The sequence below is a fragment of the Macrobrachium nipponense genome, chromosome 2 (genome assembly GCF_015104395.2).
Source record: "Macrobrachium nipponense isolate FS-2020 chromosome 2, ASM1510439v2, whole genome shotgun sequence".
In the NCBI taxonomy this organism is placed as follows: domain Eukaryota; kingdom Metazoa; phylum Arthropoda; class Malacostraca; order Decapoda; family Palaemonidae; genus Macrobrachium; species Macrobrachium nipponense.
Genome location: NC_087201.1, coordinates 54,028,014 through 54,044,920, shown reverse-complemented (window position 1 = coordinate 54,044,920; position 16,907 = coordinate 54,028,014). Strand labels below are relative to the sequence as shown.

Sequence of the window (16,907 nt, the reverse complement as noted above, 5' to 3'; positions counted from 1 at the left end):
CAGTAAGTAAGAGTAATCACCCCCTGTGGCTTGAGATTTCTTTTGAATAGACATTTTAAGAATCGTTTGTTCGTTGTGTAACGTATTTTCTATTTCATTGACGGAAAATATGGGACTTAAATTATAATGAAATTGTGATATTAAACGTATCTTCTATAATAATGGATTTCATTGGCGGAAAATATGGAACTGAAATTTTAATGAAATTGTGATATTAAACGTAAGGTGTCAGAATAGTACTTGTAAAAAGAGATAAGGTATTTTCTCGATGATAGTTATATGTTGCGGATTATTTTCGTTTCTTTATTAGTTGCTCTGATTTTGATCATTGTTTCTGGTAAGTAAGAACATTTAAAGGATTTGTGTATTTTTCTGTCTCTTGTGTTTCCGTAATCTTCTCGGTTTCATGTTCCAAAAATACATTTATCGCTCTATTTTTGTGTATGTGTGTGCGTGTGCGTGTTTCTGCGTTAAATAATGTCGTGCCAATTAGCATTGTTGTGATGAACAGTTACATTAAATAGGTTTCATTTCCTATCAGAAAATAATTATCAGTATCTAAGAGCCTTTTATATCTGTTGTTTAAAACTACATCCACCTCAGAATCTTGAATTTTTCAGTTTGAGGATAATACAGCTCCTTTGGATTTTAAGGAAAGTGAAGTAACGAATATCCCGAACAACATTATGATTAGTAAGCTAAAAGAATTGTAACCCAATTTTGGCCCTGTTCCATTCGTCCGATGAACTTGAAATTTTGCTTGGTTACTCAATCCTGGTGACAATCCTTACATGGTCTGTAGGTCAGCAGTGACCTCTAGCGACCCCACAGTGACCTCTCCTATGGTAGATTCACAACAGCCGTACATCTGATGTCTAGGCCAGTCCCTTACGACGCTCCTGATTGGTTGTTGATAAGCCAGTGACAGGGCTGGAAACTCTCAGTCTCTCTAGAGAGTTCATATAGTCATGATGTATGTTCCACCTCTTCTGAGGGATGCTTTTGAAAGACGTATTCCTCAGGAGAGGTGGAACATACATCCTGCCTATGCGAACTCTCGAGAGAGACTGAGAGTTTCCAGCCTTGTCTTTGGCTTATCAACAGCCAATCAGGAGTGTCGTAAGGGACTGGCCTAGACATCCAATGCACTGGCGATGTGAATCTACTATAGTATCTCAGGATTCGTATGCAACTCTTCGGATTTTTCACATCTTTAACTCGGTAAATAACTAAACTGCTTTTTCAAACCTCGACAGGATTATGAATTTCGTTAGCTACAGTCCTAAATAATTCGGATATAATATCTGTCAAAACTAAAATGTGTAAATTGAATATATATATATATATATATATATATATTATATATATATATCTATATATATATATATTATATATATAATTTATATATAATTAACCACGCTTTTATTAAATGCAGAAAAAAAGTGAAAAATAAATTTTTGGAGACATCAGGATTTTTTTATAATTTATCATGTGTACAAAAATAAAACGTGGGCGCCAGACAAAGGAGGAAATGCTACAAGAAATAAAAAAAAAATCTTTTCTTGCAGCATTTCCTTCCATGTTTGGCGCCCACGATTTTATTATTGTAGACATGATAAATTGTAAGAAAATCCTGATGTCTCAAAAAATTTATTTTTCACTCTTGTGCATTTTAAAAATAAAACGCGTTTTTAAAAACTATTTTTATGTTGAAGTTTATATTCCATCTCTTTGATATTAATTTTTTTTTTATTTTTTTTATTTCAGGTCATGCTGACATTGCACGTAAGTTGTCTTCAGGCATTTCTACTTTCTTTCGTCCCCTTCGCTTCGTCGGAGTTTACTTTCAAGACCTGTTGGCTGGTGACTGTGCAGTAATTCGCGAAACATGAAAACTTGAAATTCGGGCTCTTTGTTACTCAGTCGGAAGCATCTGTAGACCTTCACGTGGCATGAAAACCTTTCTTTTAGGAAATAATATATTCGTTGCAGTTGTTATAACCTGTCAGTTGAGCTGATAAAAAGTATGTGATCCAGCAGGTGATTGATGATCGAAACAGAGTATTACTCTGACCTCAAATAGTTTTTATTATGGTCTTTTCATTAAAGACTTCTAGACGTAAAATGACAGAAATGGTTTGCTCTCTAGGTCTGAAGTTTATCCTCTTGGATGGAATTTGTTTATTAGCATGAATATTAGTAGTAGTATTGGTAGTAGTAGTAGTAGTAGTAGTAGTAGTAGATTTAATATATTTTATGGACTGTGAAACACTATGAAGCGTGACAGCAAAGTAAGAAATGCCCACTACTACGAGAACTGTTATAACAATTGTTGTAACTTATAATAATTGATCAGATCTAATCCACACGTAATTGCCGTATGGTTAGGACAGTGTGATCCACATACCAATTGGCAGCTCTCTGGACTCAGTTGTTTTTGAGGTTTGAGGGCGTAGCCTCAATTGTTTTTGAGATCTTACGGCGTAACCTCAGATGTTTTTTGAGATCTGAGGGCGGACAGAAAAAGTGCGGAGAGACAGACAAGTACCATCTCAAAGCTAAAACCGAAAGGGAAGAAAAATGTATAACTGCATAGGTCGTTCAGAGATGGAGACTGGCAATTGGATCAAATACTATCACATGATCAACTAAGAGGTATTATCTTTGCGATCCGGTTACCTCTCCGGATCCTCATGAAGTGTTACAAGTGAGGAGATTGAAATAACAATGATGCGTAAATTTATTTATCAGAATTTTAAAATTTAAAGTTAAGATAAAAAAAACCTTGTCATTAACGTGAATGAGGAAACTTCGTGAATCTTTTATGGAGTCGGATCTGTCTCGGAATTTTATGACTCTTCCTTAACCCCGATACAGCTCCTTCACATAATTTGGTTCGAATGGGACCATTAAACCTCTGTGCTATTTATGGAGAGGCAGACAAACAAAGAGACATAAATTCCGCTCAGCTTTGCTGACTTTGCCCAATGTAATATCTCGGTACAAAAGTTCAGACAGTTAACGTGAAAAACATTTTGCGAATTGAAAATAACTTTGTTTCCAATTTTGCTCAAATTTCCGCTATAATTTCGGCAGGTGTTTCATAATTTATGCATATGGCCGATCTCATGAATAGTAATCACGCAGAATTAAATGAGCTCTTGTCAGAGTTAGTAACGCTGAACCTGGAGTCTGATATCACAGTCTTGGGGCAATATTGTTGCAAATGAATAATGACACGAGCTCCTCCGGGAACAAGAACGATGGAGGAAAGCGTTTTTCATTTAGCACTGCGCAAAGAAGGAGAAAAGAGGAAACCTGAAATAACAGGGCGCCTCTCGTAAATTAGAAGACTCCTCAAAGAGAAAACTCGCGCAATCTTCTCGCGGAGAAGAGAAACCCCCATGAGATCGTTTTCATTTCTCTTCTCTCTTAAAGAGAAACTCCGGAAGCTTCCGAATGCCGATTTTTACATTCCAAACACTCACTGTTTGACTGTTACTTTGCTCGAAGAAAAAGGAAAGAAAATTCAGAATGGTGGTGTAGCGCTAACATTTATACGTCCGGAAAACCTTTTATTCTTGAGCTAGGGAACAACGGATAGTCTTCATGGTAGTAAACCGCCCCCCCCCCCCCCCCCCCCCTCCCCCCCCCCCCGCCAACCCTACGATTCTAAAGCATTTACTAGTGTCCTGAAGAACAGAAGTCAAATAAATGTGTCACCGTACCCTTTGTCTGCGAAATGCGGTCTTTCATACACCATTCAACACCTTTTGCATTTTCCCTGCGAGTTCAAATGCTTATAGTGTAAATCTCGACAAAGAACTTATTGAAGTGAATGTATAATTAAATAGAAAATCATGCATGTTGAAAAAAAAGCCGAATGAAAGGAGGCTGTGCCCAGTATACTGTTTCCTCTTTATTGTCGTATGTTTAACTTTCTATAATAATAAAATCCGAGTGGATCTAACTGTATTTGGGCCTCCGCCATGTGACAACAGTAGGGAAGACTAGACACAGCCATCCACCCCCTAGAAACCGGTTTGTCTGGCATGGGTAGGGGCGGGGTAGGTAGGGGAACGGGAGGGTAGGGGAGACATCCACCATCGTCCTGCAAACCTGTTTGTCCCCCTGGGTGGGGACGGAATAGAAAGGGGAGACGGCAGGACCCAGTTCCAGCGCGTGGTTATCATTATGTTTTCGTCTGCAACACCGTAACCTCAGTTACTATTACAATAGTTTTCTTTAATAGGTCAGAATCAAGTTAGTTTTCATGCTTAAATATTCACCGCTGAAATTCTTTGGCAGAAATAGAGTACTACTATCACGTTCCGCTACCTATCCCGTCCCTACCCAGGTCGGACAAACCTGTTTGCAGGGTGTGGTTGGGTGTGTCATGTCTCCCCTAATGTCACCCAGGGGAGGGCGAACAAGACCCACCCGGATTTTATTATTATAGATTATAAGGCATAATTAATACTGTAATTTGAATTTGTTTTGTTTCCTTTCACTAAACGGCATACGATACGGAGTCTGAGATTAGGTTTCTATTGATCATTATACTACACGGTCTCATGTGAATAATGGTTCGACATTGTCATTAAAAATAATTAATAATCTATATGAAAATGTCGTATTCAACCCAAAATGATGCAACCTTTGCTGCAAGTTTCTAAACTCTTCAATCACCTGGTGTGATCTGCATTCAAATTCTCTTTGTTATACGTTGAGATTATAAGCTTCATTGAAACCTTTTGAACCTTGAATAGGTGTGATATTATTTAAACCGTTCTCTGCTTATGTGTGTATTTCATCACTGAGTATGTATATCTAGTTTCCTTTAATAATTGTTTACATTCGCCATTACGAAACTATTTGTCTTCACTAACTCCTAATGGTCATATTGGATGCTGTATTCTTTTACTTCATAAGTTCATGGTGTAATAAACATTGTAGATGAACTAAAGTTTGTGAGTGACATATAGACATATTGGCGAAATACACGACACACACACACACACACACACAAGAGAGAAGAGAGAGAGAGAGAGAGAGAGAGAGAGAGAGAGAGAGAAAATTGGCTTGAGCCGTGAGATGCGAAACATGGTCATGGGCGAGGAGGCGAAAATGCTAAGTAAAACAATTTGTTAGGCCTTAAACCTGAGTGATCGTGGTTCGTGCCTTCGTAATATTTCCTGGTATTGGGAGGTGTTGCAATAAATATCCCGAAGATAGAATGCAGGTGAACCGAAAGATTCCACTTGCTTGAATTGAATGAAGGGGTTCTAGAAATTGAATTATCACATTCATTGATATTAATTTTTTTATCTTACGTAAATAGAAAGGTTAGAAGACAATAGCTTAATATGCACGTATGTGGACACAGTTTTTTTCAGATGTATAAAAATACCGTAACATATCTATATCCATACCCATGCTCGTACCCATACCCATATCCAAACCGTACTCATACCCATCTCCATAGCATAACCATACCCATATCCGTTCCATACCATTCCCATAGCGGTCAGTACCTACATATACCTTTACTATACTCATATCATACTATACTCATACCTGTACCCATATCATACCCATAGCTATACCTATAACCATAGCCATACCTTACTCATATCTTCTTACCATACCTATACCTATATCCATTCCATACCGATGTCATAACATAACCATCCCCATACCGTTACCCTTACCCACAGCTAATAATAGTCTACGGGCATATACAAACAACTGGCCATATCATAGTGTAGGTGCCATTGGCGGTTCCGGAGCATCACCAGTAGTGCCTGCTGTTGCTCTAGAATTATCCATTTCGGAACAAAAATAACAAAGCTCAGCCAAAAATGCTTTATTACGTACCATTGGGTCACTTTATGTTGACAATTTCTGGACAGTTAAAATATTATTCTTGAAAGACGTCTTCACGACTCCAGGATCCTTTGAAGCAGTCTTCAGTTCCTAATGGAATTCTTGTTGGATCCACTTCTCTTCAAGAACGTGGGCTTTCCCCCCAAAAAAGGGGGAGGGGATGGGGAAGGGGAAAAGGGAGGATAGGGGGGAAAGGGGGGAAGGGAAGGATAGGGAAGGGGAGGGGAGGGGGAGGAAGACACACAGACACCAGCCACACGCGCACACACACACATTGACAGAAAGGCAGCCAAGGAAATTAATATAATAGAACCAGAAACTCGCTATCGCTCGCATTGCTAGTTCCTAAACCAATAATCATATCTCTACCATATCCATACCCATGCCCATATCTGAACCCATATCATACCCATATCTATACCCATATCTGTTCCATACCCATATCTATACCCATATCTGTTCCATACCCATACCTATATCTGTACCATACCCGTACTCATATCTGTACCATACCCATTCCCATATACATACCCATTCTTATACCCATACCCCTCCCCCCTTTACCGGTTGCAATCTGATCCCTATGTTAAGAGGCCAGAGGGATGAGAACAGCATATATTTGTTACAATATATATATATATATATATATATATATATATATATATACATACATACATACATACATACATACATACATACATACATACATATGTGTGTGTGTGTTTTTACATAACTGCACACACACAGATGGAAACATTATACATTTTACTCTAGTGACTGAGATAGACCATTGTAATAAAATAGAGACGGAACATCAAAAGGGATTAAAATTACCCTTGTATTGACGTTGTATGATTTCCTGGGAAGTGAAATGAGCTTTTAGTTTAATCCTCAAAATTGATTCATTTTAATGTTTTAAAATAATTTGATCTAATATTCGAAATTAGTTTTATTCATCAAAATCAGTATAGCGGAAAAATTAATTAATACATTGTAGATCATGAGGAGATGCTTTAGCTAATAACTCAGTCTTGTGGCTCTTAGAGATTCCTTCAGTGATCCATATATAAAACTGAGTCTCTCTCTCTCTCTCTCTCTCTCTCTCTCTCTCTCTCTCTCTCTCTCTCTCTCTCTCTCTCTGGTCATCCATATACCATGAATACTTCATAGTTTTTTTTTTTTAATCTGATAACGCCTTGATGCGTTCTTCATTGAAGGAACAAAGGATGTGCATACTATATACGTACATGTCTACTGGAATATAACATAATTAAATAATCGGCACGTCTTAGACAGGTTGGCAAGTTGAGTAGTTTTTATGCTTTCATTTGCATCACCTCAGATTTGTTAGGAAATTGAATTATTTTTCTGGGTCCTACGGATTTTATCATTTATATTTGATCAGGAAGCTTGTATAAAATGTGTGCTTATATTGAATGCCTTTCCCTTCATTCTTCGCCAAAAATGACTTCATAAGGTTTGTATATATATATAGATATATATATATATATATATATATACATAAACATACATATATATAAATACCAATACATACATCATACATACATACATACATACATATATATACACGTATATAATAAATTTACCTAACTGCCAACTGATTCAGAAATCTTATGTCATGAAATACTGGAACCCTTTTATTCAGTACTTGTTATTTTCATGGAAAACAGATACAGTGAAGCAACTGCTGTGAGCAGCGCCGTTTTTAATATTTTTTTGCTGGACATTTTTCATATGAAGTCCATCAGAGACGCTTCAAAACCAAAAGACAAACAAACGTAGAAAACCGGAAGGCAGGAACGAAAGATAGAGCAAAGCACAAATCGAAGACCCGCCTCGGCCCAGCCATTCAAAAACCATTAGCTCCATGTTGAAATTTGTCGAGCTCCACCATTTTTATTTTCTCCGTAAAATCGTCCACGGTTTAGGGAAAGTTTAATTGATGTTTTCGTGGCATGAAATTGTTGAACATTTCCCAGAGTATGGCGCGTTACTATAGATTCCTCTCGGAGCTCTTCAATAAATTACTTCCTGTTCACTTTGATGGGAATTGTAAGTTTGGGTGATATTTATTAGTTTCCTAAAGGAAAGAAAATTAAAGTATTAAAGGTTTAATTTTTTTTTTACTTTATTTTCTATTTCTCACATTTTTTTTCTGTCGCCTTGCTTATTACAGTTTACTTCTGGCAGCACTCCTCCCCTACTTCAGGTTTCTGCTTCTTCCTTCCTCTTACACCTCCAACTTCCTCTCTTCATCTTCCTGCTCCTCCTCCTCCTCCTCTTCCTTTTTTCCTACCAATAATATTCGTCCCTTTGACATCTCTGAAAAATCCAGAAGCAAATTGACTCAGGTTTATGTCGTCGGATAAATTGGCGCTTTTTACGACAGGGGTCTGTCCCTGCTTTGTTCAATATTTTTAGAGTGCTGAAGGTTAAAATCATTATTTAATCAATTCATTCTCCTTCTTTCGTTCATTTGAGGAACGCATAGGTAGATGGTGATAGTTTTCGAAGGTTCGGGGTAGAAGATGGAAGTTTTCTATCACTGTCACTGGGAGGTGAATATTTCTCTTGCGGTGAGTACAATTGTTTCATTCGTGTAGACTTTTAAGAGCCATTGCAAGTCTGCATTTGAATTCAAAGCAAAATGCACCTTATCAGTGATGAGGATTTGCCGACAACTCGGTTCCTTTGTCTTCTCTCCTTTACAGAAATCACTCCACGGCCGTTGGAGTTTCTATTGAAGGTCACACTTAAACCAAAGCCCTACACTTCACAGCGCTGAGGTCAAATAATGGTCTAAATGTAGACAAGAATTTTCTACAAAGCTCTCGAGATATCATGTCACACGGCCAAACACTGTTGCAATGGAATTTTTTGCCGATTTCTTCCGTATCCGAAAGACGTGTCCAGTAAAAGAGCAGCACGATGAGGTACTCGCTGTTAATAAGAGAATTTTAATCATACACTTCTGAGAATTTTAAGATTGAGAATATTTTACGAAACACGGCTCACTTAGATTTAGCCATATGCAGAACGAGCAGGAAGACAGTCTTGTGTACGAATTTCTCAGCGAACTTGAATAATTCTTTTGTTAATGTTAGTTATTCGTCAAAGGCCAACTTCATTCGGTCAAGGGTTAACTGCTTGTATATCCTTATTTAGATTTCCTAATGGATTTGGAAGATTTCCATCGGTATTGGCAAATGGACTTGGCGTTGTAGTCGAGTTTCTTATTTGTCTTAACATTAGCGCATCCCATTAGAAACGTTTTTGTGTCGTATCTTCCATCCATGAAACAAGGCTTATTTCTTTTCTATAGGGCTCATGCTCGTGGACTCCGTAGGGGGTAGTGCTGTCAGTGCACCTCACGCGGTGCACTGTAGGCACTGCTTAAGGTTCTTTGCAGCGTCCCTTCGGCCTCTAGCTACAGCCTCTTTCTTCTGTACCCCCATTCATATTCCCTTTCTTCCATCGTACTTTCCAACCTCTCTAACAATTGTTTCACAGTGCAACTACAAGGTTTTCTCTTGTTACGCCTTCCAGACCTTCTTACTGTCCATTTCCCTTTCAGTGGTGAATGACCTCGCAAGTCCCAGCGCTTTGGCCTATATTCTATAATCCAATCTGTCTTTGCCCGTGAAAACCACTCCCCTCTTTTTCTGGTTATCGTAATATTTCGGATGAGGGTTTAACACTTTGTCTTTTGACTTTAATTGTATATTAATCTCAATGCTCAATTTTTTTTTTTATAAAAGAAAACTATTGATATGGCTGTTTGTCTGTCCATCCACACTTTTTCTGTTCGCCCTCAGATCTTAAAAACTACTAAGGCTAAAGGGCTGCAAATTGGCATGTTGGTCATCCCCCCTCCAATCATCACACCTACCAAAATGCAATCTGTAGCCACAGTAGATTTTATTTTGTTAAAGGTTAAAGTTACCCATGATCATTCGTCTGGCACCTTTATAGGTGCCAACAATACAGGTCACCACCAGGCCGTGGCTGAGAGTTTCATACAGAATTATAAGCTGTACAGAAAACTTTATTGTACCAAAGAAATTTCGGCGCATGTTTTACGTGTTTTGTTTAGTGTTTGTTTGGTTGGATTCTGTCTGCAGAAAAACAAAGGAAAGAGGAAAAATACTTCCAAAAGGAAGTGTTTTTGCTTTCTTGTTCTTTAACTCTGCTGCCCTGTAACAAGCGTGGTCACGGACAGTGCCTGAGCTGGCAAGAGCAGAAGTAGCAAACGCGCCCACGGGGCACAAGCGAGGACAGTGCAAGAGCATAGGCAGGCGTTGCTGATGTCATGTCGCGACTGCTTGAAATAGAATTTTCATCACATCACCGTGATTCATACACATGCCTTAAAGGACATTTGTAGCTTAATGCATGTATATGAATGAAGGCAGACGGGGTTGGATATCGATTCTAATTACAAATACTTGACTTCGATAGCGATTTGTGAGGTCGGAATCGGTATCAGCTTATACCTCACATGTTGGCCGAGTCGAAAACATCACTGAAGTCCTGATTTCTCCTTTGTCCACCGGGCGCTGGTTCGAACCCACGAGAGGACGAAATTATTAGCAACTAAAAAATTCCCCTTCGGTTAACGTTATGAAAGTATATTAATTCCGAGATAGAGCGAATTGGATATTAATGCATGCATATATATATATTATATTATATATATATATATATATATATATATATATATATATATAAAAGAAAACTAGTTTATGGGGTTAATAACGCCAGGCATGAAAAGTTTGAATCCTGTGCCAAACTGTAAATCTTGGAGTGAGTATTTCTGCTATCTCCCCTACCCTCCCGATGCCCTACCTACCCAACCCCCACCCGGGGCGGACAAACTGGTTTGCATTGGGTGGGTGTCTGTGTCGTGTCTCCCATTCTGTCACCTGGGGAAGACAAACAAGATTCACTCTGATTTTATTGGTATAGATCATTCGGAACCTTATATTTTCTTTGCCCTGAAACCCTGTTTAGTTTGGTTCTTAAGTGGGCGTCGAGAATATTCCATCGGGTGTTATGGAGACAGTTATTCGTTATCTTGAATGACCCCAGACTTTGGGCATTGGTTTATCAGTCACTTCCATTATCAGCAAATTCATAGGTAATAGTAATTTTGATATGAATGGCCGACGGAGAACGAATTTTTGTTTTTTTATTTATTTCAAGTAATAACTTTAGTTCAATTTCTTCTTGGTCAGAATGCCAAGCATTAACTTAAGCAGAAGTCGCTGTGGAGAAATCGACTTGAAAAATCTCTTCATAGGCTCTATTTTTTCCTTGATACAGATAGTTTTTTTTTGTGGGTGAGTCAGTTAACCTGTATTATTAACACGAAACATAACATCAAAACATGCCTTATTCAGATTTACTAAAAAGGCGATATAGTTTTTATGAAATACTCATTATGATATAGAACTGGAATGTAACCGCTGACTGAGACTAATATTCAATGAAAGATTATCTCTCTCTCTCTCTCTCTCTCTCTCTCTCTCTCTCTCTCTCTCTCTCTCAAGAGGCTCCGTGACAATTAGGTTCTATATGATCCTCCTCCATTGTGAGCCTCTCTTTGTGATTCGAATCACAGCCGTTGAATTCACGCTCTCTTCCGGGTCGCTTGAGTTGATTGTCTTGCTTTCATTTCCGTAAGTGAGATTCTAGAGAGAGAGAGAGAGAGAGAAGGGGGGTGTAGGTCGGGGGTCGGTGGAGGTGGGGGAGGCCGGGGGAAGGATGGGGACTGACCTTTAGGTCAACTACGGACGAATGGAAAGATTTTTTATTTAAGAGTAAAACTTCAAGCCAAACCCAACGTAAGACTGCTGTATTTTAATTATATATATATATATATATATAATATATATATATATTATTATATTATATATAGAGGTAGCTAGATAGATATAAATTATATATATATATATATATGTGTGTGTGTGTGTGTGTGTGATATGTATATATATTTTCCTTTAATGGGGAGGTTAACCGAAGATAACGGTCACTGCCATCTTTGTGCTTCAGATATAATTATTATTTATTTTTCAGACTGTATAAATATTTGTATAGGACAACACTGAATGACTATTCCATTATTGCCCATGTACGAATTAAGAATATTACTGGAAGTTACGTATAACAAAAGAATGCTGATTAACTAAGAACCTCATGAAATCAGACATGCATAAAACGCATTATAACGATGAACAAGTAGATAATGCGCCGGAGTTTCTTCGGCGCAATCGAGTTTTCTGTACAGCGTATAATGCTGTATGAAATTGTCAGCCAAGGCCCGGTGGTGGTCTTTGTTGTTGGTACTTATAGCGGTGCCAGACGCACGATCACGAATAATTTTAACCTTATATAAAATAAAAGCTGCTGAGATTACAGAGTTGCTATTTGATATGTTTGATGATTGGAGGGTGGATGATCAACATACCAATTTGCAACCCTCTAGTGTCAGTAGTTTTTAAAATCTGAGGGTAGACAGAAAAAGTGCGAACAGACAGACAAAGCCACCTCAATGGTTTTCTTATACAAAACTACAAACGAACGTGGTATGCATGTAGCCTTAAAGTAATAAAATGAATTTTTGTTGTTCATCAACATCCATAATCCTAGAAAATAGTTTTGCCATTATGTGATGAAATTTATACCTGGGGTTTTGAGCAATGCAACATCTTTGAGATCTACAAGTTCCAGTCGAAATAGGCTTCGTAGAAAACTGCCAAGCATGTTATTATCGTCTGGTATAGGTTTAAGACAAACTGACGTTTTTTGGAGATGGAACTCGCCGCTTTTAACCATTTTGCCTGTAAGCAAAAGATTTGTGGGAGCCTGTTAGATTTAAGGGAAGAGAACAGTACTCCAGTAAAGGTTGTCCAAAATGTACATATTCAGTGTTTCCGAGCGCGCACACACTTAAATATTGTCTGCGTCTTTGTAGATGTAAGAAAACTGCTCAGATGCAGTTTCATATGTATGGAAAACGTATATAGTTATGACAGATAACGAGACCTTACCTTACAGACCTTACATTTTGTTCGGGTTGCCCCAGGTCCCTCAGTGTGAGGCACCTCTAATGTCTAACAGAGAGTTGCTAGTACATCTTCCGGTATATTTTGCATCTTCCAATCTTGGATGGTCTGGGATGCAGTTTAGATATTTGTCGAGCTTATTCTTAAACACATCTACGCTCACTCATGATATATTCCTCAGATGAGCTGGCAACGCATTGAATAGACGCTGCATTATCGATGCTGGTGCGTAGTGGATTAATGTCCTGTGTGCTTTCCTTATTTTTCCTGGTATAGTTTTAGGCACTATTAATCTACCTCTGCTTGCTCTTTCTGATATTTTTAGTTCCATGATGTTTTCTGCTATTCCTTTTATCTGTTTCCATGCCTGAATTATCATGTAGCGTTCTCTTCTCCTTTCTAGACTATATAATTTTAAGGATTGTAGTCTTTCCCAGTAGTCAAGGTCCTTAACTTCTATTCTAGCTGTAAAGGACCTTTGTACACTCTCTATTTGTGCAATATCCTTTTGATAGTGTACCATATCATATTGCAATATTCAAGTGGACTACGAACATATGTTTTATAAAGCATAATCATGTGTTCAGCTTTTCTTGTTTTGAAGTGCCGTAACAACATTCCCATTTTTGCTTTACATTTTGCCAATAGAATTGCTATTTAATCATTGCATAACATGTTCCTATTCATCATCACACCAAGGTCTTTAACTGCTTCCTTATTTGTGATTGTCTCATTATTAGGTCCCCTATATGCATATAGCTTTCCTTCTCTGTCTCCATAATTTACTGATTCAAATTTATCAGAGTTAAATACCATCCTATTTACTTCTGCCCAATCATATACTTTGTTAAGGTCTCTTTGTAGAGCGTTCATATCTTCATCACAAGTAATTTCTCTACTTATTCTTGTGTCATCGGCGAAACTACTCACTACCGAATCCTTAACATTACTGTCTATGTCTTCAATCATAATAACAAACAGTATTGCAGCTAACACCGTACCTTGTGGCACACCGGATATTACCTTGGCTTCATCCGATTTCTCATCGTTTGCAATGACTATCTGTTTTCTGTTGTGTAAAAATTCTTTTAACCATCTTCCTACTTTATCCACGATATTGTGTTTTCTAATTTTCTTTGCTGATATATTATGGTCTACCTTGTCAAAAGCTTTTGCAAAGTCTAGATAAACCACATCTGTTTCATTTCCGCTTTTCATATTTTTGAATAATTCTCACGGTGGACTAACAGTTGGGTTTGTGTACTTTTTCCAGGTACGAAACCATGTTGTCCTATATTAAACAAATTATTTTTTTATTAAATGTTTCATAATATTTTCTTCATTACCCTTTCATACACTTTCATAATATGTGATGTTAGACTCACAGGCCTATAATTACTTGCCTCTAGTCTTGATCCACTTTTGAAAGTAGGGGTAATTTGTGCTCATCATAAATCTTGCCTGTATCTACACTTTGTCTTAATAATATTGCAAGTGGCTTTGTGGTAGAATGAACTACTTTCTTTAACAAAATAGCAGGAACTCCATCAGGCCCTGCTGCAGCTCCATTTTTAATGTCATTAATAGCCTGCACAAAATCAGCTTCATTAATATCTATGTCAGCTAAATATTCACTATTTTCGTCCCTTACTTCTATATCATTATCTTCATTATCTATTCTAGGGGTGAATTCTCTCTTATATCGTTCTGCCAATATGTTGCAAATTTCCTTTTTTTCATTCGTTAATCTCCCTTCAATTCTTAGAGGGCCTATTTCTATTCTTTTATTCATCTTTTTCGCGTATGAGTATAATAGTTTGGGGTTTTGCTTGATATTTATTAGGGTTTTTTCTTCCAAGTCCCGTTTTTCATTTTCTTTTGATTGTATCTCTTTTGTTCTGCTTTTCTATCTTACTTTTTAGTTCTATAACTTTCCATGCATTTTTTTTTTCTTTTGCAAGACCCTTTTTCCACTTTCTGATTTTCTGGAACAAGATCCTTCTGTCTCTTGGTATGCATGACTGATGTTTACTTTTCTTCTTCGGTATATATTTATCCACTATTTTCTCTAATATTTTATATAATATCTCCGTATTTACCCTTATGTCATCACTTACGAAAATGTTATCCCAATATTTGTTTAATTCTTCATTTATTTCTGACCATTTTATATTTTTACTGTAGAAGTTGTATTTTCCATATCCTTCCCACTTTTTCATTTCTTGCTTATCTCTGTTTTCACTTGCTTTGGAATGGACTGTTAATTCTATGACATTATGGTCTGAAATACTTGCATTATAAACTATTATTTCTTTAACATAATTCATCTTGTTCACAAATACTAGGTCTAAAGTATTTTCCTTTCTTGTTGGTAGGTGATTTATTTGTTGAATGTTGTATTCTAGTAGCATATCTAATAGCTTTTTGAATTGCCTCTTATCTTCTGCACTACTATTACTCTCTTTTTTATATGTATAAGTACAACCACAATCTCCTATTCGTTCTTTCCAGTCTACAAAAGGAAAGTTGAAGTCTCCAGATAGGAGAATAGTCCAGTCCTTGTGATTTCTACATATATCATCCAATTTTTCTATTATTAAGTCAAACTCTTTAGTATTAGGAGGTCTACATATTACTATGTTCATTAATTTTTCAAATTCAAATTTTACCGCTATTAGTTCACATTCTGAGTTACTATATTTCTCATATATTTTTCCTTGTTTTTTGTCTTTCCCATATATTGCGGTTCCCCCTTGATTCCTATTTTTTCTATCTGATCTATAAGTTTGGAACCCTTTTATTTGATCATCATTCCCAGTCTCTTGGGAATACCAGGTTTCACTTATATTCATTATATTTATTTTCTTTTCAATTTGGGTTAGTTCTTCTAAGTACTCTATTTTTCTTTTTGAGTTACTCGTAACTAAACCCTGCGCATTCATCACTATGATGGTTTGCGTGTTTTCTCCTTCATTTAATATTGGTAATAATAAGGATTTTCCCATGTCTCTTTCCTGTTCTGGTATGTTGTTCTTATTTTCATTTCCAGAAATTCTGACATTAAAAAATCTAACTTTTCCATAATATTTGATCTTCCTTCATCATAATTATTCATTTTGTGTCTGAATCTGCAATTTTCTCCGTATCTCCAATATCCTCTTGCATAATAAATACAGTTATTATCTCTTGAGTAGAATCTTGGAGCTGAGGCTTTGATATTTTTTGCTGACATCTCTGCATATCTCGTTGATGGCTTGCTTTTTTCTTTTACCTGATATTCTTTATTCCTCTCTTTATTTGTTTCTTTCTTATTTTGGATTTTATTACTTGATTGATTATTTATTTGATTATGATTCATGGCTACAGGGTGCATATATTTACATTTTTTGTCGAACTTACATCCTTTTCCTTCTTTTAGGTTTTTGCAGATTTTTGGATGCAGATCTCTGCAATCATCCTCATAGCCATCTAGGTATGCACATTTACCATATATTTCATAGTTGTGACATACCTTAGGATGTTTGTAGTAACATCTTTCTCCAAATCTGCAATTCCCTCTTTTCAAAAGGTTGCAGACTTTGTCTTTTTTGTCTATTTTTTCCTCTTTCCCGTCATTGTGTAGATCTGGGTAGAGCCTCTTCGGGATTTTCTTTGTGTTGTCATATCGTAATTTATTTCTTCGTAAGTATGCTGCTTTATTGCCTCATATGTAGTATCAATGAGTATCTCTGCATCCATACTTTTATCTTGTTCTCTGTTTTCCTTATTTTTTTCTGTCATTTCAGTTTTGTTTACTTCTCTTCCGTTTTCCTCTTCTTCTTCTTCCTCATCCTCTTCTTCTTCATCCTCAACTATTTGTACATTTAATCTTGATTTAATAACATTGTTTATCCATGATAGACATGTTGAGCAAAATATTCTAGTATCTTTTCTCAT

General features: G+C 36.9%; 1 protein-coding gene across 1 annotated transcript in view; it reads left to right on the top strand.

Annotated features, from left to right (window-relative positions):
- The first annotated feature begins 1,761 nt into the window (after positions 1–1,761).
- Positions 1,762–16,907, top strand: part of LOC135220588 (glucose-6-phosphatase 2-like) — a 275,548-nt gene continuing 260,402 nt past the window's right edge. Inside the window, exon 1 of the mRNA XM_064257847.1 lies at positions 1,762–1,785. The gene's annotated coding sequence lies outside the window, so the exon portion shown is untranslated. The remainder of the gene's footprint in view (positions 1,786–16,907) is intronic.